We start from the raw sequence: 24,886 nt of genomic DNA on the forward strand, positions 1-24,886 counted from the left end.
CGAATTGGGACTTTTAGATTTTAATATATATCGAAAGGACCGCCCTCCATTAACTAGTGATAAAGTAATTGGAGGGGGTGTCCTTATTGCAGTTAAAAAATGTTACTCATCGAGGTCTATTCTGTTACCACATGTTCACTTGGAAGAACTGTTTGTTGAAGTTTGCACTCTGAATGAAGGTTATATATTTGGTACAGTTCATCTTCCTCCTAATTCAGCCTTAATATCCTATGAGAATCATTGTATTAGTATAGAATCTGTATCTCACAATTTTCCTGAACACAAGTTCATTCTAATAGGAGACTACAATCTGCCAAATAGCGAATCGTACCATGATAAAAGAGGTGTCTTTAGTAATAATAGTAACACTGCTACTGATACTTTAGTTGATACTTTTGCATTTTATAACCTATTTCAGCTTAATCACATCACAAATTGGAACAGAGTTTTACTTGACCTAGTTTTTGCTAATGATAATGAAAATGTAACACTTGAAATTGCTAATGATTATTTATTGCCTTGTGATCGTTATCATCCTGCGTTATCTATTTCTTTAGCTATTAAAGATAATATGGATGAGCTTCAATATGATAGTTTTGTCTTCAATTTTAGGAGAGGAGACTATGTTGCTGTTAATATGTATCTTGCTAGTATCTCCTGGGAGAATGTTTTAGGTATTTGCAGAGAATTTACGAAGCCACGGAACTGTTCTACTCCATATTGCAGTTTGGTATCCATTGTTCAATACCACGTGTAAGATTAAAAAATCGCAAATTTCCTCGTTTTATGACTAATGACCTAAAATCATTAATATTTAGGAAAAAAATTGCTCATAAGATAAATAAACAAACAAATTCTTGGGACGATTATCTACTTTTCTCTTCCTTGAGAATCAAATGCAAAGAATTAAGCAGGTCATGTCATGATATTTATATAAGTCAAACTGAATCTAGAATTAGTTCAAACGTAAAGCACTTTTGGAAATTTGTTAACAGCAAACTCAAAAATAATGGTCTACCAAACACTATGTTTCTTGGAAACACAGTGCTTAATAATGGTGCGGATATCGTTAATAATTTTGCGCAATGCTTTCAAAATATTTACAGAGCAAATGATGATGATTTAATACAGCCAACCTTAGAATATGAAAAAACAGTGAGTCTAAATTCTTGTAATGTATCTATTGAAATTATATTTGAAAAATTAGCCAATTTAGACATTTTTAAAGGCTCTGGACCAGATGGAATTCCACCCATACTATTAAAAAAATGTAGATGTACTTTAACCCTAGATGTCCCTTATATTTTCTGTTTTCTCATTCACTTGATTCAGGTATTTGTCCAAGTTTGTGGAAATCTAGTTTTATTGTTCCTATTCATAAATCAGGTGACAGGAGTAATATAGCTAACTACAGACCAATAAGCATTCTTTCTTCTATTCCTAAAATTCTAGAGAGTATAATATGTGACTCTATTAAAACACCTTTATGCAATGTACTAATTGAAGAGCAACATGGTTTTCTTTCAGGTAGATCAACTTCTACAAATCTTTTACTTTTCACGCAATACATATCTGATGCTTTCGAAAGGAGACTACAGGTGGATGCTATTTATACAGATTTCTCCAAAGCATTTGACACTGTGAATCATAAATTGTTGTGTAACAAGCTTAAAGCTGTTGGATTTACGGGCAATCTGTATAACTGGTTATGTAGTTACCTAACTAGCAGAATACAACTTGTTAAAATTAAACACTTTCAATCTAGTGAAATTTCCGTAACATCTGGTGTTCCACAAGGAAGCCACTTAGGGCCTTTCCTTTTTAATATATTTGTTAATGACATTAAATCTCAAATTAACTCTAAATGTCTGCTATTTGCTGATGATTTAAAAATCTATAGAATTATCGAATCCGTCTCAGATTGTGAAAAACTTCAAAATGATATTAGCAAAATTATGGCATGGTGCAATTGGAACCAAATGAGCATTAATGTTGGAAAATGTCACTAGAAGAATTAACAACCTCTTTTATAATTACAAATTAGCTGAAGAACCACTGAAGACTGTATCAACTGTAAGAGATCTAGGTGTTCAATTAGATTCCAAACTAAATTTTTGCGCTCATTTTGATTTGTGAATAACCAGGCATTTAAAATGTTAGGCTTCATTATTAGAACTTCTAGATGTTTGCATAACATTAATTCCATCAGACTGATTTACATTTCCCTAGTTAGATCTGTTCTTGAGTATTGCTCAGTTGTTTGGTCACCCACTTATGAAGTCCATATAGCCAAGCTATATTAAATAAATAAGCAAAATAAATTCATTAGGTATAGTATTTTTATTACAAAAACGTTATTACGTAGGTCAAAATTTTTGACGTAAGAGAACTGTCAAAACATTAGAATGTGACTTTTCATTATTGCCGTGTTTATAATAAACATAGCAATAATGAAAAGTCACATTCTAATGTTTTGACAGTTCTTTTACGTCAAAAATTTTGACCTACGTAATAACGTTTTTGTAGTAAAAATACTATACTTAAGTTTTAAATTACACAAACCTTTAAGTGACCATTCCTACTCAGAAATTAGAAATAAATTAAACCTTCCTAGGCTATCTTCCAGACGGATGTATGCTGATGTTTTGTTTCTTCATAAACTACTGATTTCAAAAATTAATTGCAATGATCTACTGTCTCTAATTGACTTTAATGTTCCCTCTAGAGTTACTAGAACATCCCAAATTTTGCAATTAAATTTCATCGCTGCAACTTTGATAGGCATTCTCCGCCGAGTAGAATCATTCTAAATGGAAATAGAATAGGAATAGACCTTGATTTGTTGCTGTGCGCTTCGGAAAATGTTTGTAGACAGTGTTTAAAAAAAATTTTGTAATCTTATGTGATTTATATTTGTTATTTACTTTGTATTATTTTAATATTTGTTTTTTCTATACAGCTGCATCGCCAATTTTTGTCATACATATTTACTATATCATTTATTGTATCACTAGATAAATATAATATTTTGTGTATATATTAAATTGGGTGGTATCCCGTTAATAAATAAATAAATAAATAAACAATTTTTTTTAATCAAATTGCAAAAATCAATATTTTTGGCCAGGACAATTTTTTTGTAGGTTTTTTGGACCATTCTGGATAAAGAAGGTCTCTAAGCATAAGCAATTTAAAATTGAAAAAAAAAACGAAAAATGGTAAGCAGAATTGCTATTTTATTTTTTAATCAAAAGTTATTCGGGTTCAAAAATTGCACTTTTTCGATTTTTTGAAAGTTCAACCGCGTTTATCTCGAAAACTATGAATCCTACGGAAAACTTGTAAGAACATTCCTCAAGATCTTTGTTTATAACAATCTTATCGACATCCGGATCAACTGCTACCCAAAAAATTCGTGTTCGACGGGTCAAAATACATAAAAAAACTTAGGTAAGTCCATCTGAATTAAGGAGGCCGTTGTGCCCCCCAGGACTACTCGGTTCAAAGTTATTATTATGAAAGTCAGAAAGTGACTAAATCAAAGTTTAATGCCCCCCCTACAAGATCCCAAAGAAATTTTTGTCATTATTTTATTACTAAGCTGTTATATTTAAGTAATAATATTGAGCGCCATGCACGTGGTAGCCGGCCGTAAATGCTAAGTGCAAGAGAGAGCCCAATTGTGCATCTTACTTGCACTCACATTTACGGCCGCCTACCTCGTGCATGGCGCTCAATATTATTACTTAAAAATAACAGCTTAACGACGTTCTACACCTTCGGCAAAGAATTAAGGATTTGCATGAAATTTTAGTATGTTATAGTTTACTTCAAAAAACTAAGAGATTACATTCAGAAATACACAAGCTAGAACTAACCTTATGTTGAATTCTCCTCTATTCGTCATGTGCAGCTATTATAATGCCTTAAGTATTTACTGCGATATATTTAACTGCAGTTTAAAGCAACTTATTTCTATGGCCAAGATCTACCTAGGTGATTAATAATTTATTTCTTTCCTCAATAATATATAATCCTGGTAATATATAAGTTCTATTCGTTTCCGCAAAATTATAAGAAATTTGTACCTACTGTCAGTGAATCTAATAAATAGGAAATGGCTGTTGTCGGTGGATTTCATATACAGGGTGAGTTTTTAGTGCGGGATCGGTCTATACCTCCATTATGGTATAAAATATCGAGAAAAGTTATTTAAAAAAAATGTAGGCAATTATATTCTCCACGCTTGGAAAATATGTCCATTTCTACAGGGTGATCAGTAACTGCGTGGTATATCAAAGATATAATTTTTTAAATGGGGCACCCTATATATTTTTTTATATTTATATTCCCCTCAAAATTCTTGTTCATATAATATATGGTTTTGCATTACTATACAGAGGGTTTAACAAGTTATGACCATTTTTATTTCGAAATCACTATGAGATTAACACCCTGTATATAAAGAAGTAATTCGTAGACAATAATTTGTTTTATGTAATAAGATAAACAATATACTGTAGTTTTTAAATTAAGTCCAATTCACATCATTGACGAATATTTGTATATAGGGTGAACTACAAAACCAAATTACGATTTTCTCAATTTTTTTAAATGGATCACCCTATATTTTATTTTTCAACATTATTGCATTTAATATACTCTTTCATTTTTATATAGCATTCCCTATATCTAAACTGATTACTTTCCGAGATATTTTTAGTTTTCTTCAACTTTCGCGAATACATTCAATTTTTCTAGTAGAAATAAGTTAGTATTGAGTGATAATTAAACAAAATTATTTTTATTAGATAAATAACTAACACAAAATATAAACCATAGCAATATGCAGTGAATATACCAATAAATGTGATATTAAGGAATTATCATATGTATTTCCCTAATATACAAGAATCGTAAAATTCCTACAAAAAAAACTTTGTATTGTATATAAAAAAATAGAATATTTTTATTCAATAAATAACTTACATGAAACATAAATCAAAACAATATACAACTGATGTACCAGTTTTTAGATTGGTATATCAACAGCATTCTAAGCCAAGAATTTTTTAGTAGAACATTCATTTTTATAAGCACTTTTAAACTACAAAACAAAATTGCGATTTTCTCAATTTTTTTTTAATAGATCACCCTATATTTTATTTTTTTTTTTTTGAAATATTGTATTTATGATACTCTTTCATTTTTATATAGCATCTCCTATACCTAAACTTATTAGTTTCTGAGATATTTTTAGTTTTCTTCATTTGCCGGGAATACATTCAATTCTTATAAATATAAATAACTTAACAAATAAGTATTATGTAATAATATAACAAATATTTTCATTCAATAAATAACTAACAAAAAAATAATAAACCATAACAAAATTTAATGAATGTACCAATTAATGTGATGTTAAGGATATATCTAAAGTAAATGTTGAAAATGACCACTTTCAACGTCTATGCAATTTTGTAACCGATATTCAAATGACCGAGCCACATTTCTAACATTTTTGTAAGTCAATATTATTAAAAGCTTCTTTTATTCTATTTTTCATATCATCAATGGATGCGTTGTTGGATGCTTCTGGTATACAAGGTTTTTATATAGCCCCACTTGAAAAAAATAAATTTTGGAAGAACTGGAGCACCGTCGTATAAAAACCTCAACCATCAAAAAATGTGGACCAATCACATAATCTCTAAAAATATTACCTTAAACATTTTTATAGCAGATCACCTAGTTTGAGTGTTAACAAAGTAGGGATTTCTTGATAAATAATAATGAAATTTAATATGAAAATTATATTATTAATAACTGCGGGTCACAATCTGCAATTAGGAATGTGTTACTAAAAACTTCTTGGCTTAGAATGCTGTTGATATAATAATCTAAAAACTATTAAATTAGTTGTATATTGTTTTGATTTATGTTTTGTGTGAGCTGTTTATTAAATAAAAATAATCTTGTAATTTTATTATACACAAGATACCTATATTTTTTTGTAGGAATTGTATGATTCTTGTATATTAGGGAAATATGATAATTCCTTAATATCACATTTATTGATACATTCATTGCTTATTGCTATGGTTTATATTTTGTGTTAGTTATTTATTGAATAAAAATAATTTTGTTTAATTATCATTCAATACCAACTTATTTCTACTAGAAAAATTGAATGTATTCCCGAAAGTTGAAGAAAACTAAAAATATCTCCGAAAGTAATAAGTTTAGATATAGGGTCTATATAAAAATGAAAGAGTATAATAAATACAATATTTTTGAAAAATGAAATATAGGATGATCCATTTAAAAAATAGAGAAAATCGTAATTTGGTTTTGTAGTTCACCCTGTATACAAACATTCGTCAATGGTTTCAATTGGACTTAATTTAAAAACTACAGTTTATTGTTTATCTTACTACATAAAACAAATTATTGTCTATGGATTACTTCTTTATATACAGGGTGTTAATATCATAGGGATTTCGAAATAAAAATGGTCATAACTTGTTAAATATTCTGTATAGTAATGCAAAACCCTATATTATATGAACAAGAATTATGAGGGGAATATAAATATGAAAAAATATATAGGGTGTCCCATTTAAAAAATTATATGTTTGATATACCATGCTGTTATTGATCACCCTGTAGAAATGGACATATTTTCCAAGCGTGGAGAATATCATTGGCTACATTTTTTCTAAATAACTTTTTTCGATATTCTATACCGTAATGGAATTATCGACCGATCCCGCACTAAAAACTCACCCTGTATATAGTATTCGTATTTCATATATATAGTTATAATGTATTGATGTGATCTTTAATTATTGATATGAGATAATATTCTTATATGTCACTTAATTTAATCAATGTATTAATACTAATCTAATTAATTAACCAGATCACATATCAATATGTTTTCAATCTCAGGGCGAATTATAAATTAATTACTTACTTTCGTGGCTTCTAAATATTTCTTAATGGTTCCTAATCGGGATAGAAAAGAAAAGAGTAAAAAAAATACACATATGGGTTACAATTATAATCAAAATATTTTTTATTTTATTTAAAAGGCAATCAATGCTTTTTATTTGCTATTTCTTATTATTCTTAAACATAACATTTACAAATGGGAATCTTATTTCCTTTTGGTTTTCAATTGAAAGTTTTTATTAACATTTAACTATTAGGAGTTATTAGGAACAACTCTATTTAAGTTTGATGAAGCTTTTCTGATATTATTGATTATGTTATTCAATTTTTTATGTGGAATTTAATACGAAAAACCCATACATTCATGTCCAAACAAATGAGACTGACCTTTTCCTGGTGAACTGAAAATGTCCTCACACAAAACCCGTTTCCTGCTATCCTTGGCTGCGATCAAACCTCGTCCTGGCTTCCAGTAATGTTCTCCTTTGAAAAACTAGCTCGTATAGCTCTCGTTCCTGCGTCTGTCGTGATGCTGTGTTCTACCTTTCTCGAAACTGCTATCAGCTACCGGGACACTCTTGGCTCAAGGAGGTTCTTTTACTCTCGACCTGGCCTACTTCTCGTTCCACGATAGATACTCCACACTCACGGAACTACATCGGCTTTCTCACTCTCCGTACACTACCGTCTACTACTCGACTTCACTTCTCGACAGCTCAAAACATTCTGATCTCACTTTCTCATCCATTCCCCTACTTTCTAAATATCCCTTCCAGATTCACAAATCAATCTTCCACCACCAACTCTCATTCGTAGTATTCCTCAAAACCAATTTTTAATCTTTCTAATTATGCTTAATGGATTTCAAAAGAAAATATTTAATTCCCATTCTAAAATACTTTCTAACTATTTACAAATTTTAATGACCTATTCTCTCTTTCAAATGAGTCTTATTTAGCATAGGCTAATGATCGAAACCTTCCGCGAAAAACGATAATGAACTATCATCTATTTCACTGAGTTTTATTTAGCATAGGCTAATGATCGACCTTCCGAGAAGAACGATAATGGTACGCGTCATTCACTTTGTTTATCTAAGCACATTGTTCCGAGTTTCGTACGCTTATTCTAATCACTTCTTAAAATTAAATATAACAATTTGTTGTATACAGGTTGTTCTAAATTTATATGCCCGAGGTTGAGAAAATTAAAAATATTTTATATTAAAGTGAATTTTGTTTATAATTATCAAATTTTAATTTTTATATCAAATAGAAATATAACAGTATATTTACATTTAACTATATATAATATAATAATATAACTATACCTAATAGTATGTATAACTATAACATAATTAACACAATATAACTTAAAAAATAAACACAATATTAGTTATAAATTCCAATTAACATGCGCTAATGTCACTGTCACTAAAATAAATGATAAACATCAAAATTTTTAGTAAACAAGATATAAACGTAAAAAATATACTGACATTGTTACAGTTAAAATTCCTTTAAAAATTTTTCGAAGTTAATTATTGATATAAATTACAATAATTATTGTATTAAATAAATAAGTTTACGTAATTTTATTTGCAGTTTATATACGATTAATATTAAAAGTCGCATGCGCCACTTGAATCTAACTTCAGCCCGTGAGTAATGACCCGTGAGTAACTTCAGCCCGTGAGTAATGAATTACTACTCACGGGTACAGTACTGGGTGCTATTCATCATCATCAGTAGCTCGACAACCCTTTTTGGGTCCTGGCTTGTTCTAGGATTTTCCGCCATTCTGTTCTGTTCCTTGCTTTGTTCTTCCAGTGGGTAATCTCAAGTGTTTTCAGATCTTGTTCCACTTGTTCCATGTATCTAAGTTTGGGTCTTCCCTTTGACCTTCTTCCTACTGGTGTTTGCTTCATTATGTGTTTTGGTGTTTCGGTCTCCAATATTCGTTCAACATTTTATGTGTTATATATATATGACTTATATTTAGTATACTAAATTGTTCCAAAATTTGTAAACAATTGTAACCTTATTGGGCTTGTCCCGTGGAAATAAAAAAAAACATGGCCCATCCAGCACAGACGTCCGATCTTTATGGATGTTATGACGTCGGGTTCGTTGTATGCTGCGTATAGTTCAAAATTATATCTTCTGCGCCATACGTAATGGGTGCTATTATCTATGAAAAATAGCGAATAATGAGCATGTTATTAAACAGTCGTAGAAAAACACTATTATTATTATTATTAAATGCTATTATTAAATAAACTGTCCATACCAGCAGCGCTCCCTGTGCCGGTATAGGGCCTTAAATGAAAGGGGGTGTGGCCTGGTTCCTCCAGTCGACCATTTGAGACAGTTCCCTTTAGACACACAACTGGCATGCATGCCTGGGCACAGTACAAAGTACAATTTTACACCTTCACCTTGTCTGTTGGGGGTGTAGGTTTAGTGGGAAAAGCATGAAGGAGGGAAAGCATTTTCTGGTTGTACTCGGAGTGTAGGATAGATACAACTGGTAGATAATATCGGATCAGTTGACTATAAATTTGCTGACGATGTTAAGTTTTACTGCCACATTAGGAATCCACTCGACTGTTTAAGGCTTCAGTCCGATTTGAATCGGTTGAATGAATGGTGCAGCAACAATGACATGGTTCTCAACTCCTGCAAATGTTTTCACATTTCACTCACGCGTTCGAAAAGTCCTATCTCTTTCACATACAAAATAGGTGATATAAATATCACAACAGTCACATCCATAAAAGATCTTGGAGTTACACTTGACTCTGGACTATCTTTCAATATTTTTTTATTTATTTATTTATTTATTTATTAACGGGATAAACCCAATACATACAAAATACAATAAAGCAGAGCTTTTGTCATAATAATGAAAATATAAAATTTAGATACATGTAAAACTACAACTATAAAACACAAACATAAAAAATAAAAAAGAATATAAATTATTTGTAAATGATGAAAACAACTGAATTAACTATAACAGTTAAATCTATTTAATTTTTTAAATTCAAAATTCAAGACGCCCGAGTTCTTGTTTAATAGAGGAAACTGAAGAACCAAACAGATCTATTACATGACTAAACTTGTTTCCATACAGGGCCAATCTACTAATTGGTGCATATTGACCATAATTTGTAGCATGTCGTTGTTCCCTGAATATTTGTGGATTTCGTGTCAATCTAGCAGGTATATTAAAGTATACAAGACTTATCAATTCTTCGGAGTTAATAACACCAGAGATAATTTTGCGAAGACAACAAATATCCAACATGACTCTTCTGCGTTCAAGAGTTTGAAAATTTAATCTCTTTAATATATTATCATAAGTATAATTTCTAACTGTTAAACCCATCTTAAAAGCTGCGAAACGTAAAAATTTGTTTTGAACCTTTTCAATATTTAGGATTTGATATGCATAACTAGGTGACCAGATAATAGAACCATATTCAATAATTGATCTCACGATACTGCAATATAAGATTTTTATTGTGTGAATTGACAAATCTTTTGATGAACGCAATACAAAACCCAACATCTTAAACAAGCGCGGCTCCTCCTTAGGGTCAATTGGTCAATGACCCCCCTAAAATAATCTCATAAAAATACCAATTTTATTAAAAATATCTTTTATCTAAAACTTCACTCTGAAATATAAAATTCTCTCTCAGCAGTCTGCATTGGCAAAACAAATATAATAGATATAATAACGTCGCGCCTCGCGCTATACACAAGCCCGTGGCTGGGCCGTATTTTAAATTGTCTATATACAGTTCTTATGGCTTATGGACAAATGCATGTAAAATAGAAAAGAGACGGCAGATAGCAATTTCGTGGGCGAGAGTGGGAGTGACCTTTCCGTCGTATACCTCTAGTAGAGTCGACGGCCTCACGTTTAGTTAGTTACCGTCTGCTGACCGCACTTCACGGCAGGTCTATATCGATCGCGGCGTATTTGCGTAATTTATTTTGTTTTGTTGGATTTTTTTGTGATTGTAACAAAAACAAGATGAGTGTTGTTGACGAAATAATTGCCTTAAAATCTGCTGGAACACTAAATTATGAACGGCGGCTTGAGAAAAAAGAAAGTGGTCGACCAAAACCAAACATGAATTTAAAACAAACAACAAAGGATAGGGGTAAGGACATTCAAAGATATTTTAAAGAATCAATGTACAATTTGTGTGATTGGATTTGTGGCTGCAGTGTGAGAAATGCATTTTTTTGCTATCCGTGTTTACTGTTTTCGAATGACGCTGTATGGGCGAAAAATGGAGTAACTGACATTAAGCATTTAAAAGTGAAAATTACAAAACATGCCTCTTCAACTACTCATATAAATTCATCAATGAGTTACGCAAGTTTAGGACGTGTTAACATAAGACAGCAACTTGATAGTGTATATCGTAAATCTGTGCATGACTTTAATGAATTGGTATCTAAAAATAGGTATATTTTAAACAAACTAATCGACTGTGTAAAATTTTGTGGAGTTTTCGAAATTGCATTGCGCGGTCATGACGAAAGTGACAGCTCCAATAATCGTGGAATTTTTCTGGGCCTTATCGATTTTGTTTCTGAACTGGATTTAATGTTTAAAGAACACATTGAAAAAAGTACAGTATTTAAAGGAACATCGAAAACAATTCAGAACGATATTTTAGAATCAATGTTAGCCATTGTGCATACTCATATCATGAAGGAGATTGGCCAGACAAATTTTGTGGCCATTCAAGTAGATGAGACCACAGACAGCTCCAATAAAACGCAGATGATTATCATATTGCGATATGTATTAACTGGTATTGTACATGAAAGATTTTGGAAATTTGTTAACCCCCTAGGTACTACAGCACAACATTTAACTAATGTAATATTGGAAGAACTTCAATTATTAAAAATTAATGAAGCACCTGAAAAATTGATTGCCCAAAGTTACGATGGTGCATCAGTCATGAGCGGTAAACTGGGAGGAGTACAAACAAAAATTAAAGAAATATACCCAAATGCACACTTCATTCACTGCTATGCCCATCAATTTAATCTTATCCTCCAAAAAGCGGCGAGTCAACACAAACCGATAAAAATATTTTTTGCAAATTTACACGGATTTTCGTCCTTTTTCGGCCGATCTCCAAAACGTACGATGGTTCTGGATAGAGTGGTTAAAGTAAGGCTACCTAAAGCTGCGCCTACTCGATGGGCTTTCAATACAAAATGTGTTGAAATTGTATACACTTATAAAGATGATTTAAAATCTTGCTTAGAGGAAATTATTGATGAGGAGCAAGATGGTAACAATATAAATCAAGCAACTGGTTTAAAAAGACATTTGGAAGATGAGCATTTTTTATTTTGGTTAAATTTTTTCCATAAAATAATGCCCCATGTTGATATATTGTTTAAACAATTGCAAATGCGAGACATTGATGTTATATCTGTCAAAAATTGTATCCTGTCTTTTAACAACAATATCCAAATAATTAGAAATACTATTTTGGAATCAGAAGTACCAAGCACATCAACAGCAAAAAAAAGAAAAACTACTGCAGGCAGAGGATCCAAAGCGACGAACTGCACTTGAAATTTGTGATATTATTATATCTGAAATAAATCACAGGTTTAGTTTCAATGATCATCTCATGATTTCACAGTTATTCTACATAGAGAAATTTGAAGCATACACTACCAACTTTCCGCAAAATATTTTAAAAATGGTGACGGCTAATTATCCCACAGTGAATATTTCCAAACTAAAATCGGAACTTGAAGTCTTATATTGTCGTGAGGATTTTCGCAATAGTGCTGGTGCAGTAGCCATACTTCAGCTTTTTATTAACATGAATTTGTCTGAAACATTTTCTGAAGCAGTGAAGTTATTAAATATTTTGTGCACACTCCCTATGACAACCGTGGAAAGTGAGAGATGTTTTTCTACTTTAAAAAGAGTAAAAACATTCCTGCGTAATACGATGGGACAACCTAGACTTAGTGCCTTGTCTATGCTGAGCATCGAGAAAACGCTTGTCAAGAGCATTCCAAATTTCAATGAGAAGGTCATAGACTATTTTGCAGAACTAAAGGATAGAAGAATTGACTTAAAATATAAAAATATTTAAAGTAAGTTTCGTTTTAATAAATTTACAATTTATTATACTATAAATATTCCTATCTATATATCAGTCAATAACCTGTTCATACCATTTTTCCTATATTTTTTAAAAGATTTACTCTAAAAAAAGACAAATTTAATTTTCGGAAAACTAGGGTAAATAGTATTGAGTTTTATCTAAGTCTGTATTTTTTATCTAAAATATAAATGCTAAAAGATCTTTTAAATACTTTAAAAAATCAACAGTTTGAAGTTTTCAAACCAAAATGACCCCCCTGAAGATTGACCCACGAGCCGCCGCTGATCTTAAATGCTTTCGAAACAGTATGGTCAATGTGAGAGTAAAATGTTAATTTACAATCAAATATTATACCCAAATCCCGAATTTCGTTCACACGTGTGACAGGAGTATTATTAATAAAATATTGATGGTGAATAGGCGAATGGGATCTAGCAAAAGTTATTAAAAAGCATTTATTAATATTAAGTTCCATATCATTTCGACCACACCACTCATAAAAATCATTTACTTGTGACTGAAGCTGAAAAATGTTATCCTCATTATTGACAGTCTTATATATTTTAACATCATCAGCAAACATTAAAAAGTTAACTTCCTTAAAAATAGAGTGAACATCATTCAAGAACAGATTAAATAGAAGGGGGCCACAGTGGGAACCTTGCGGTACTCCAGATGTAGCTGTAAAAGCATTAGAAAGAAAACATCCTATTTTTACACTTAAACTTCGATTAGTCAGGTAACTTTGCATCCAATCAAAGAGACTTCCAGAAACACCGTATGCTGTAAGTTTTGCAAGTAAGATATTATGATTGACCTTATCGAATGCTTTAGAAAAATCAGTATAGATGGAATCTACTTGTAATTTGTTCTCCAAAGCAATAACAATGTCATTCTGATAAAGAAGTAAATTAGTTACTGTAGATTTACCCTGTACAAAACCGTGTTGTTCATTCACCAGAATACTGCCGAATTCACAAGTAAGCTGCTTAGTAACTAAATAATCTAATAATTTTGGAATTGCTGATATAGTACAAACTGCTCTGTAGTTTTCCACATTTGACTTTGAACCAGATTTAAATATAGGTTTTACGTAACTTCGTTTCCAGCAATCAGGGAAAACCCCTTCTTGCAAAGATTTATTAAAGAGTATACACAATGGCTTAGATATAGTACAAACACATTGTTTTAATAGATAGTTAGGAATGCCATCAGGGCCAAAATTTAGTTTAGGAGCCAAATTGTGAATACTCTCAAAAATAGTATTTATGTTAAAAGAGCATGAACTCATGTTACCAGCATTTTCAAATTGATATTGTGGGGGGGTAGTATTATGGTCAGTGAACACTGTAGAAAAAAATTTGGCAAATAAATTCACAGCTTCCTCCCCAGAACTACTTTGATCATCTCCTAAATATAAATGGCAAGGTACATCATAATTTTTTTTGCGACTGTTTATATATTTCCAAAAAGTGCCTGGGTCATTATTAATTCTAAATTCAGAATCTCTAACATATAAATTATAACAATCCATACTCAGTGTACTACATTCAGATCGTAAGTTATGAAAAATAATAAAATCATCATAATTGTTGAACATCTTATACTTTTTATGATATTTTTTCTTTTCTATTATTAGTCGTTTTAACTCCGGGCTAAACCAAATTGGAAATGTACTTGTCTTACATACTTTTTTAGGAACATAAGAATTTATTGCATGATTGACAATATCGTAAAATTTCATACCAATATAATCACCGTTTTTAAAATCATAATATGACTCTGCGTACTTTAAAGGATCACTGTTATTTATTATATTAACATCAAATGTTACACCATTGTGGTTAAGGGAGTTAGGAAAAATTAAATCAGCAGCATTTACAACACTCAACTCGTTACAATTAGAAAAGATTAAGTCTAAAATTACATTTCTACTATTGGACACAAAATTATTTTGAAAAAGGTTGTAAAAACTATAGCAATTGACCATATGTAAAGCTGGTGAATTTGGTGGATAGTTCAATAAACTAACTCCTAAATTATCATTTGTCCACGTAACATTCGGAAGATTAAAGTCACCAGAAATAAAAACCTTAGAGTAGTTATTGTTCATTAATATAAAATCAAGGACATTACAATGATCTTCGTATATTTCATGATCAGACTGTGGCGGTATGTACACAGAGCCAAAAATAACTTTCTCTGTTCCAATATTAACTAGTACAAAAATTTGTTCAACTTTAGTATGAGGTATAGATAGAGCAAAACTGTTAAACTTTTTCTTAACAGCTATAAGGACACCGCCACCTCTTCCCTTATCTTTAAAATGATCAAAATTATCACGATCTGCTCGAAAGATATTATAATCCAAGCCCAATTCTGAATCAGAATAGCTATTTGTCAACCATGTTTCAACAAGTATAATAACATCATAACTCGAACATAATACACTTAGACTAAAATCTATCAACTTCGTACGCATGCCTCCCACATTATGAAAATAAACAGATAGCTTTGAATGATTTAAATTAGATTTATCCCTACAGATTAATTTTTTTCTTTAATAGGTAAAATTTTAGGAATTCCATGTACATACTTGATAGTCAGATTTGTTTCACCAGCACTTTTTTTTATTTCCAGTTCCTTCCTAAGTTCATTTAAATAATTTCGCTGGCTGATAGTAAGATCGGAGCTAACTCTAATATTTGAAGGTAATTGACTTCGGTTTTTTAGTACACGAATAACACTAGCAGAACTGTCCAGAATTGCTTTAATTGGTCGAGGCCTATTTCCTTGCTTTCCAACACGAAACAACTTTTTTATGGATACTTCAGTAAAACCTGAAAGTAATTCTTCAACTGTTTTTAAATCTTCGGCAGATTCGTGAACATTGAACAACATAAGGTTATTTTCACGTTTACGACGTTCACTATATTCACTTATAAACGATTCATAATGATTACCAGTGCCAGTTGATTTCACATGATCAGAATTTGAAACAATTAATTTGGAACTTTGAGTTACTTTATCAGCTTCGTAAATCTCCATTCTTAGTATCCTTTGCTCTAAAGTTGTGATTTTGCAATTAAGGCTTGATGAGAAATTTTGGAGTTCTAATTCCAGATCATTAACTTTTTTTATAAGGGCAGGTATGTTTAAAGCATCCCTACATGAAGGGCAAAAGAAAGGCATTATTCTATTAGACATAACTACAACTCTTACTTCAGAAGCTGATAAGCCAGAGCAAGATTTACAAATTACTCTTTTGCATAAATCACATGGGCATCCAAACATCTCATTTTTGACTTCTTTATAATTACATGAAGTCTGACACTTATAACATATTCCAGCCATTTTTAAGTTTTAACAATTAGATCCTTTGTTGAATTCAAAGAACACTCCACCACTGGTCACCAAAACACATTAACTTTTTAAGTGGAAAAAAGTCTCTTTTTGTCAACAACTAATTTCATTTTGGTGTTAAATGCAATTTTACAACTAAACCATTAAATTTATTATTGTAACTTTATAATTTTCAATTAGATAAATCCTTAAGGATTATTTTGATGCAAAACTTCGGTATTTTTTCTAATTTAAAACCACTTAAAAATTGATAAATTCTAAGAGCACATTTACTGTGTATCTAAACTGGTATAACTGTATATTCATATATTCGGTATATTCATATAAGCAATATCATCTCAAAATCGCTTCAACTGTTAGGTTTTATTAAAAGATGCTCCCAAGACTTTAAGCAGTTGAGATCGTTTAAACTGTTGTACTGTGCAATGGTGAGGCCAATCGTGGAATATGCATCTTGCGTCTGGTCACCCACCTATGAGACATACAACTGTAAGATTGAAAGGATCCAGCACCTATTCCTTAGGTTCGTCGCATTCAAAACAAACCGTAGAGACTGGAATTATATGGATCTTGAACTAGAACTTAACATTGACACCTTATCAAGCAGACGGAAAAAGAAGGACATGTACATGTTGTATAATATTATAAATTCAATTCACGACTGCCCTGAGCTCCTGGAGGAAGTAGGTTTACATATTCCCTCCAGAATCACACGTTCAAGATCTACGTTTCATACTCCCATCAGCAGAACTAACTTCACTGCAAATTCTTTCATCTCGAGGGTTTCTAGACAGGCAAATGCTTGCTCCAATTGTGTGGATTTCTTTGTGGATAGTTCGCGATTTTTAAAAATGCTAAAGGATTGCACCCTCTAGTTTTATGTTCTTGAATATTTTAAACTTGTGATTATATATCTTTACCTGTTATTTTTACTTTTTGACTTGCTTTATTGTCGTAGTGTTTATTGTATCTTATTGTATTTTACGTATATTTGTAATATTTTGTTAATTCTTCATATCTTCTGTAATGTTTTATTGCAATGAGCTTTGCTCGTAAATATATATAAATAAATAAATTGGCGATGTGAGCAGTGCCGTAGACTGGAGATGTGGCAGTGAACGCCAGAGGGTCTTCTACTTAAATTTACGCCCGGGTAGTGGTACAACCAGATAGGGGTGGGTTAACTTAGGTCCGGCTACTTCTTGGTCGCTGAAGCAGTTCATACATTCCTAGTCTCTCGAGTACCTAGGAAAGATTCCCAGATACTCCAGAGAGCTAAGTCGTGACAGGAACCAGTCTAGCGAGGTTGTTTCACATCCTTTCATACTTACCATTCACCAGGCCTTGCCCGTTTATAGGGGGTGCCTTCATTCATCGGAGAGCTCTATATTAGGGAGATCCTATGCATTCGTACACACATACTTGATCCACTTCCTGCGCCAGACTACAGCCCTATCTGAACAGTCAGATTAAGCCCCCGAACCAACCTCAAGGTCGTGAAGCCCCTATCAGGGCAGTAATAGCTATAAATAGCCCAACTGCCTGTACACATACATGCCCAGCATCTGTGTGCCATTCGAGGCCAGTGCTGTAACAAACTCCACTGCCTGTAATAAACTGTTTATCTATCGACCGATATTGAATATTGTAGGAAATTTACAATTCATGATGTCGAAAGTCTCATTGTTAAGGTCGACCATTGACACCTAATAAACTACGTAAGAAGCATAAAAACATTTCAGTGGTCAAGAACCTCATTTAGTGAAGAACCTGATATAACGAGATCCGCTTATAATGAGGTAATTAGTCCACCATTTCAGTTCTCGTTATAGAGGGAGTCTACTGTATTTGTCATAAATTGAATAAGAAAAAAGTTTCAGCAGCTATAACCAGATTTTTTACTTCCATGATCGTATGAGTACTGAAATAAAATGTGCAGAACATGGGAAAGCATCAAATAGAACGAACACTTCAAATAACTTGCATTTGTGTGTTTGTGCACTCAGTTCTTTTGGTCCGTTCGGAAGAAAACGCTCTACAGCGTAGAATTTTATGTCTTCAGACATGAGATTCAGTGTACGAAGGATACACCCAATACAAACTAAATGAGACTCTTCTTGAAAATGTTGCCGCTTGTAGAGGGTGGAATACTGAAGGAGAATTTATTTATGATAATTCACAGAATCAGTGGAAAGATCAGTGCAAAGGATAGAATAGAATGGAGGCAGACAGTTGACGCCCTATGCTCCGGATGGAGTGAAGAGGAATAAGTAAGTAATTCACAGAATGGCAAACCCACTTGCAATATACATCCATACTGGTTCTAACGTTTAAAACAGAGGGTAGTCAGTATGTATGCATCTTTACAATACAACGCTAAATATGGGAGAAATGCTTATATATTTTTACTAACCTTTTTCATTTTTTTGGTTTTCTTCAAATGGATTAAGTTTATTCTCATGTTGTTTTATTTCAGTATTTATGGAATGTTCTTTGAAGTCTAAATAATCATATGTGCCATGTGTACTTTGCCTACTGGATTCCTCCTTGATTTCACATTTAAAGCCATCCAAAAGAGCATCATCCAGGTCATTATACTCTACTTCTAATTTGCAGGTTTCATCACTAATCTCTTGTTTGACTTCCATTTGATTACACTTGAGTTTATGTATTTCATTAATACCCAAAAAGTGAAATACAAATTTCCTAAGGAAACACTACAATACTACAAACTACAAATAAATACTAATACTATGGACTATAGTATTTGCTACAAACGTACGAACTAGAACATAAACATAAATAGAATAATAATAGGTTTGGTATTTGGGTCTTGGGCCTTGGGTATTTGGGTTTGGTATGGTATGTTCAGGAGACGTTAATTTGCGCATGTGCAAGTAATGTCATATTGAATTTCGTGCCACAATTTAAATCATGTGCAGTGGATCTATCACGGCTAAAAAAAGATTATTCTTTCTTCAACTACTAGATTTCATACTTTCATAGTATTCATACTTATCTAAATGTGCTTTTAAACTATTTTATTAATTAAATTATTTATCTTTTAGATATGTGATAGAAACAGATGAAGCAAGTCTAAACTATAAAAAATAGGTTAGGTTAAATGATAATATTTTCAAATATATTGGATAAGTAGATACGAATTAAAATGGACTGATGCCAACGGAAAAGACGGTAATTATTTTATCAGATTGGACACTTTACTACACATTTATTTTAGAGTGTAGTGTGCTTAAAGTGTAATTAAGACAATTATTGATGGATTCGATGGTTATAGTGATGTAACGAATGTCATTTTTTTAACATTCGCGAATACGAATGCGAATGCGAATATCTGCTACCGACATTCGCGAATGCGGATGCGAATGCGAATATTTAGTTTTTATTATTATTTGTTTCAATTTTTGTAATGTTTCCTAAATTTATGAAAAGTTAATTGATATTTAGTGTAAATCAATCTGAATCTTAAGCTTTATTACATAATACCAAATAATAAAAAAAAGTGAAGGCTGATCATGTGATTAGGATACAAGGTTAACTTCTATCTATTATCTATCTATTGCCCTTCATTTGTCCAAAGTTGAACATATGCCTCCCTCTTATTTTTCCACTCTTCTTGGTTCAGTGCTAATGCTATCGATCTGGTCCCTGCGTATCTTTTTAGGTCATTCGACCATCTCGTCTGTGGTCTGCCCCTTCCTCTTTTGTAGTCCCAAGGTCTCCAGTGAGTTATCGCTTCATTCCACCTCCACCTTGTGTCTCTTTGTCTGCTGTTGTGTCCTCCCAAGTAGCAATTTTTCGACGCATTGGTTGTCAGTACAAACAAATGCACTGTATATAACGTTGCCCGAGAGCATTTTAAGTTGTTTCGGCCAACGTCCCCTATCCCGACTGACATTGCGATGTTACAACTTTAAGTAATACCTTTAGTTACACGGGCAACTAATTTATTACCATTGTGACAACTACATATCACAGTTCAGTTTTTTCAACAATCGCAACGACTTAAAAACGTTATAATGCTAAACTAATTTACGCCCTGGCCGACTCTGAAGTTGTCTGTCACGACCCTAGGTGTTGTTCTAGGTGTGTGACACCTTTGCGGCAACTTCAGAAGGAGAAAAAGAATTTACTTTATAACCTTATTTTTTTCTTATTATTATATGTTTTATTTTGCTGGAAATTTTCGATTTATTTAACAACCTGTTTGTTTGTTTTTTTAATAGCTGGTTTCCATTCCATTGTCCACTGTTTTATCAGTAGATTTGATAACCTTAATCTTTCAATCTTTGTATCAGCTTTGCTAGACGGGGTTGCCTGCTAGACGGGGTTGCCAGGTCAGTTTTTACTCTTTCAGTAGTTTTGCTTTCACAAAATCAGTAGATTCTTTTTAGGCCATGTAAATACAGTATACTTATACAGTAATCTGCATATCCGTCTTAACTGTCCAAGAGGAATTCCAAAAAATTGGAAACCTAATTATTCCAAAACAACAACTGGTAATTACCATTCTTTAGCTAAAATCTACTAAATCAAAAACTAAAATATACTTAAGGATTTTTGGGATATATTTGGGATTTTTGGTAATAAAAACAACAGCTAACTTAACGGGATAGGCGCAAAATGTCGCCCGTTAAAATGTTCAATGTATTTTAAATGTTTTCATTTTTTGCGAATCCTGAGAAAACTAATAAGTATTTTGAAAAATTTAAACGCAGAAAGAAAGATTACGTTATTACCGAGGACCTAAAGTCCCTGAAAACTTCTATAATGTTTATTTTAATAAGTTACAGGGGTGAAAAAAAGACAAAATGTAGTGTCATTTTAATTCCAAATATCTCATTCAAAAGAAACGTTTTGGTTTTTCTAAATAATGGAGTCTTTCATTCTGCGTTTAAATTTTTCAAAAATACTTATTATAGTTTCCTCATGATTCGAAAAAAATGAATAGGTACATTTAACAACTAGAATATTTTGTCATCCACTAATTTTAACAGCTGCATGTCTGAATCAAATTCTTCAAACAATTGTTTCGCATTTAACATTAGAAACACGTGAACACAACATTTTGTGTTTTGCAAAGTTACATATGTTTAGATATTTTAGTTTTCCATCGTTAGCTTCTAATAGGCTCACCGAATGCCAGAACTCTTCAATAACACCTGAAATACTGCTTGCACTGTTACTTGAAATCTGCAAGTTTGTTACACAAGAATCCAGTTTCCAGTTTCATTTCTCTGTAATATTCATCATCTACGTCCTGAATCTTATTTTCGGTAATGACCTAATTATTCTGAATCTTATTTTCGGTCTTATTTTCGGATTGGGAAATTGTAACCAAATGTGTGAAAATTAATTTAGAAATGGGGTAAATACTATTAAAAAGCAAATTTTATTTTAGTCATAACAAAATGTTGAAATATAACAAAAATCTACTAAACAATATTACCTACTAGAATATTTTAAAAAATATCAAAAATCTACCAAAAAAGTAGAAATCTCCAAAATGTGGCAACGCTGTTAAGGAGAATGCTACACTTTTGACACTGGTCACATGACCTCTCTGTCACCCAATAAGAGGGTGCGTTCTAAAATGGTTGGGATAGTCAGCGCGGCCGGGCTTGGTTGGCGATTGGACTTCTAAGTTGTCTTATCGGTCTAGGGTTGGTAATAAGGTATTTTTTTAGTAATAAGGTAATATTGTTTAATGCACCATTTTGGTTTTACTTGAGATTTTTGGGATGTAAAGAAAATGAAAATACAGAATATAAAAAATGATACCTTTTTCTGATACCTTTAAAAGCACCATCAATACATTAAATTTATACAGAACATCTTTAACATAAATTTTAACTTTTATATTAAAATTTGATTTTTTTAAATTTGCATATTTTTTGTCAAAAATGTCGTAAAAAAGTAGCGCGTGTGTTTTTTAAAGGTGAAATATCCATATTTGACGGTAATCTGAGATGCGTTTATAAATTTTCAGATCAGGTAATTTTGTTTAAGTCCTTTATGTATTTATATAAATTTAAATACCTAATACGATGTCAAAATAGTTACCATTTTGGTTTTCGCATTCACCATACAGGTGTTAAAAATATAGGTAAAAAAACATAACTAGTCTGACTCCTTGAGCAACCATTGCACGCGCAGGTTCTTTTTATAGTCGCTTCAGTTGTCTTATGCAACGCTTACGAAACGATGTTGCTTCATAGGAGGTTGCCTAGGCAACGTCAAGACAACTCAAAAATCGTCCACCAAATTAGTGCAGAATAGGGTCGTCTTCTAGGCAATAACAACGTTGTAACAAAACGTTGCCACGCGGTAGACAACGTAGTCGCGTCGACAAATTGCTACTTGGGCTGCATATTTCCATTTGAGAGTAGCTGCATGTTTGAGGTTAAGTTACCTTTTCTTAATAAAAAAAGATGAGAAGTGGATAGATTTTGATTTTATTAACCTAATATTATCTTAAAATTATTTTTTTTCTGGTTTTCATATTCGCAAAACATTCGCACAAATTTCGCGAATACGGATGCGAATGCGAATATGCAAAAACATGCGAATATTAGCGAATGCGAATACGAATATTCGTTACATCACTAATGGTTATATATATGGACCGTTCACTCTTATACTAGAGTATACAAATACTATCGCAAAGAGTCGCTCAAATACTGTGAGCTCTTTTAATCCATTTCACGCGGTGGATTAGTCCGCAGTATTCCTTTAGGTCATCGTTCATAGGTTGTGATGTTTTTTGCCTTCTCTACTATCTTCTTCCACTCACTCCGGTCCTGAATCTTTTCTCTCCAGTTTGCAATTTCCTTCTTTGGTATATCGTCTAGCAGTTGATCTTCCCATCTTATTTTTGGTCTTCCTCTTGGTCTATTTGTTACTGGTCTCCAGTTCATTATCTTCCTGATCAGTTCTTCTACCCCTCTTCTTTGTGTGTGCCCAAACCATCTGAGTCTTTGTGCTTTAATGAATTTTACTATATCTTCTCCTTCAGTTATATTTATTATTTCATGGTTCATCAGCTTTCTATATTCCCCTGTTTCTGTCTTCACCTGGGCCATGTATTCTTCTCAAAATTTTTCTCTCAATTATTCTTAACTTTTCTTCGTTTTTTTCGTAAGGCACATTACTTCTGCTCCATAGGCTATCATTGGTCTAATTGCTGCTGTATATATTTTTGATTTTGTTTTTTGCTCAGGTTTTTGTCCTTGAGTAGTCTGTACAAGAATTCATCTGTACTCATTAGATATCTTTTAAAAACACCCTTTAATTATCTACGCTAATTTCTTTCGGTTATTTAAATGTCATCATAAACAATTCCAACCTTCTTTCGTTACATAAACATTGTTGACCTAGATCGTGAGGTGTAATTATACATACAGCCACTATAAACACTTTTCAGGGTCGACGCTGACTTTGCACTTTTAAATATATTTATACAACCAAAACATAATAAGGGAATCCTCATTACACATTCCACATTCGTCATTCTATTTTATTAGATGTAAGATTATTCACATTAAAAGATAGTGTCATCTACACTCCGCGAGACGACGTTACGTAGGTTGCTACCAGCTTGTACTCATGCGAGTATAATAAAACAACTTCAACAGTGAAACGACTATTAATCATTCCACCCCTCGGATAAGGGTTAACCACCCTTACCGGGAGAAGATAGCCCTAGTAATCCTGGACTATCATATGGCGATCCAAGACCAGGGAAGAAACTGAAGTAAACTGGAACGAGAAATGGAAAGAAAAACGTCTATGGCTGAGGATCTGGTACCTCGACCACCCTAGAATACAGTGTGGTATGTAGAAAGGATGGAGACAGCAGGCCTGACATGGAGCTAAATGGACAATGGTATGGAGATGGAACATCGTGGGACAATGGACAATGCCAGGGAACGTGGATCGAGAACTTTTGGTGATACGAACACAAACGTTTAAAGTGGTGAGTCTATATTTTGTTCTTATGGTATTTCCACGATATTTCTTAACAAATGAATGATATAGCAGTAATGTAAGGTATATTTCTAGTATTTTTATCTATTTATTTTTAATTATCTTTATGGGTATTATTGGAATTTTTTTTAACACATATTAAAGTTATTCACATGGCATATTACCATTATTATTTGAGGTATATATTATTTATATTATTTATTACGAGGGTACATTTTTGCAATTTTTTTATGACTTTAATATTTGCTATCGTAGATATACACTATCAATATAAATATACGATATAAATATATAACAAATATACGCTATATGCATAATACATTTACATTATTATTCTAACTACTTATTTACAAGGGTTAATATAACGTTATTTATTTTTGAACTATTATTTATTAT

At 32.1% G+C, this 24,886-nt stretch overlaps 1 protein-coding gene across 1 annotated transcript in view; it reads right to left on the reverse strand.

Moving 5' to 3' along the window:
• The window catches only part of LOC114328570 (zinc finger protein 91-like), a 99,545-nt gene extending 80,421 nt beyond the window's left edge, over positions 1 to 19,124 (reverse strand). Inside the window, exon 1 of the mRNA XM_050651705.1 lies at positions 18,897 to 19,124. The gene's annotated coding sequence lies outside the window, so the exon portion shown is untranslated. The remainder of the gene's footprint in view (positions 1 to 18,896) is intronic.
• Positions 19,125 to 24,886: the final 5,762 nt, after the last annotated feature.

The sequence above is a fragment of the Diabrotica virgifera genome, chromosome 5 (genome assembly GCF_917563875.1).
Source record: "Diabrotica virgifera virgifera chromosome 5, PGI_DIABVI_V3a".
NCBI lineage: Eukaryota > Metazoa > Arthropoda > Insecta > Coleoptera > Chrysomelidae > Diabrotica > Diabrotica virgifera.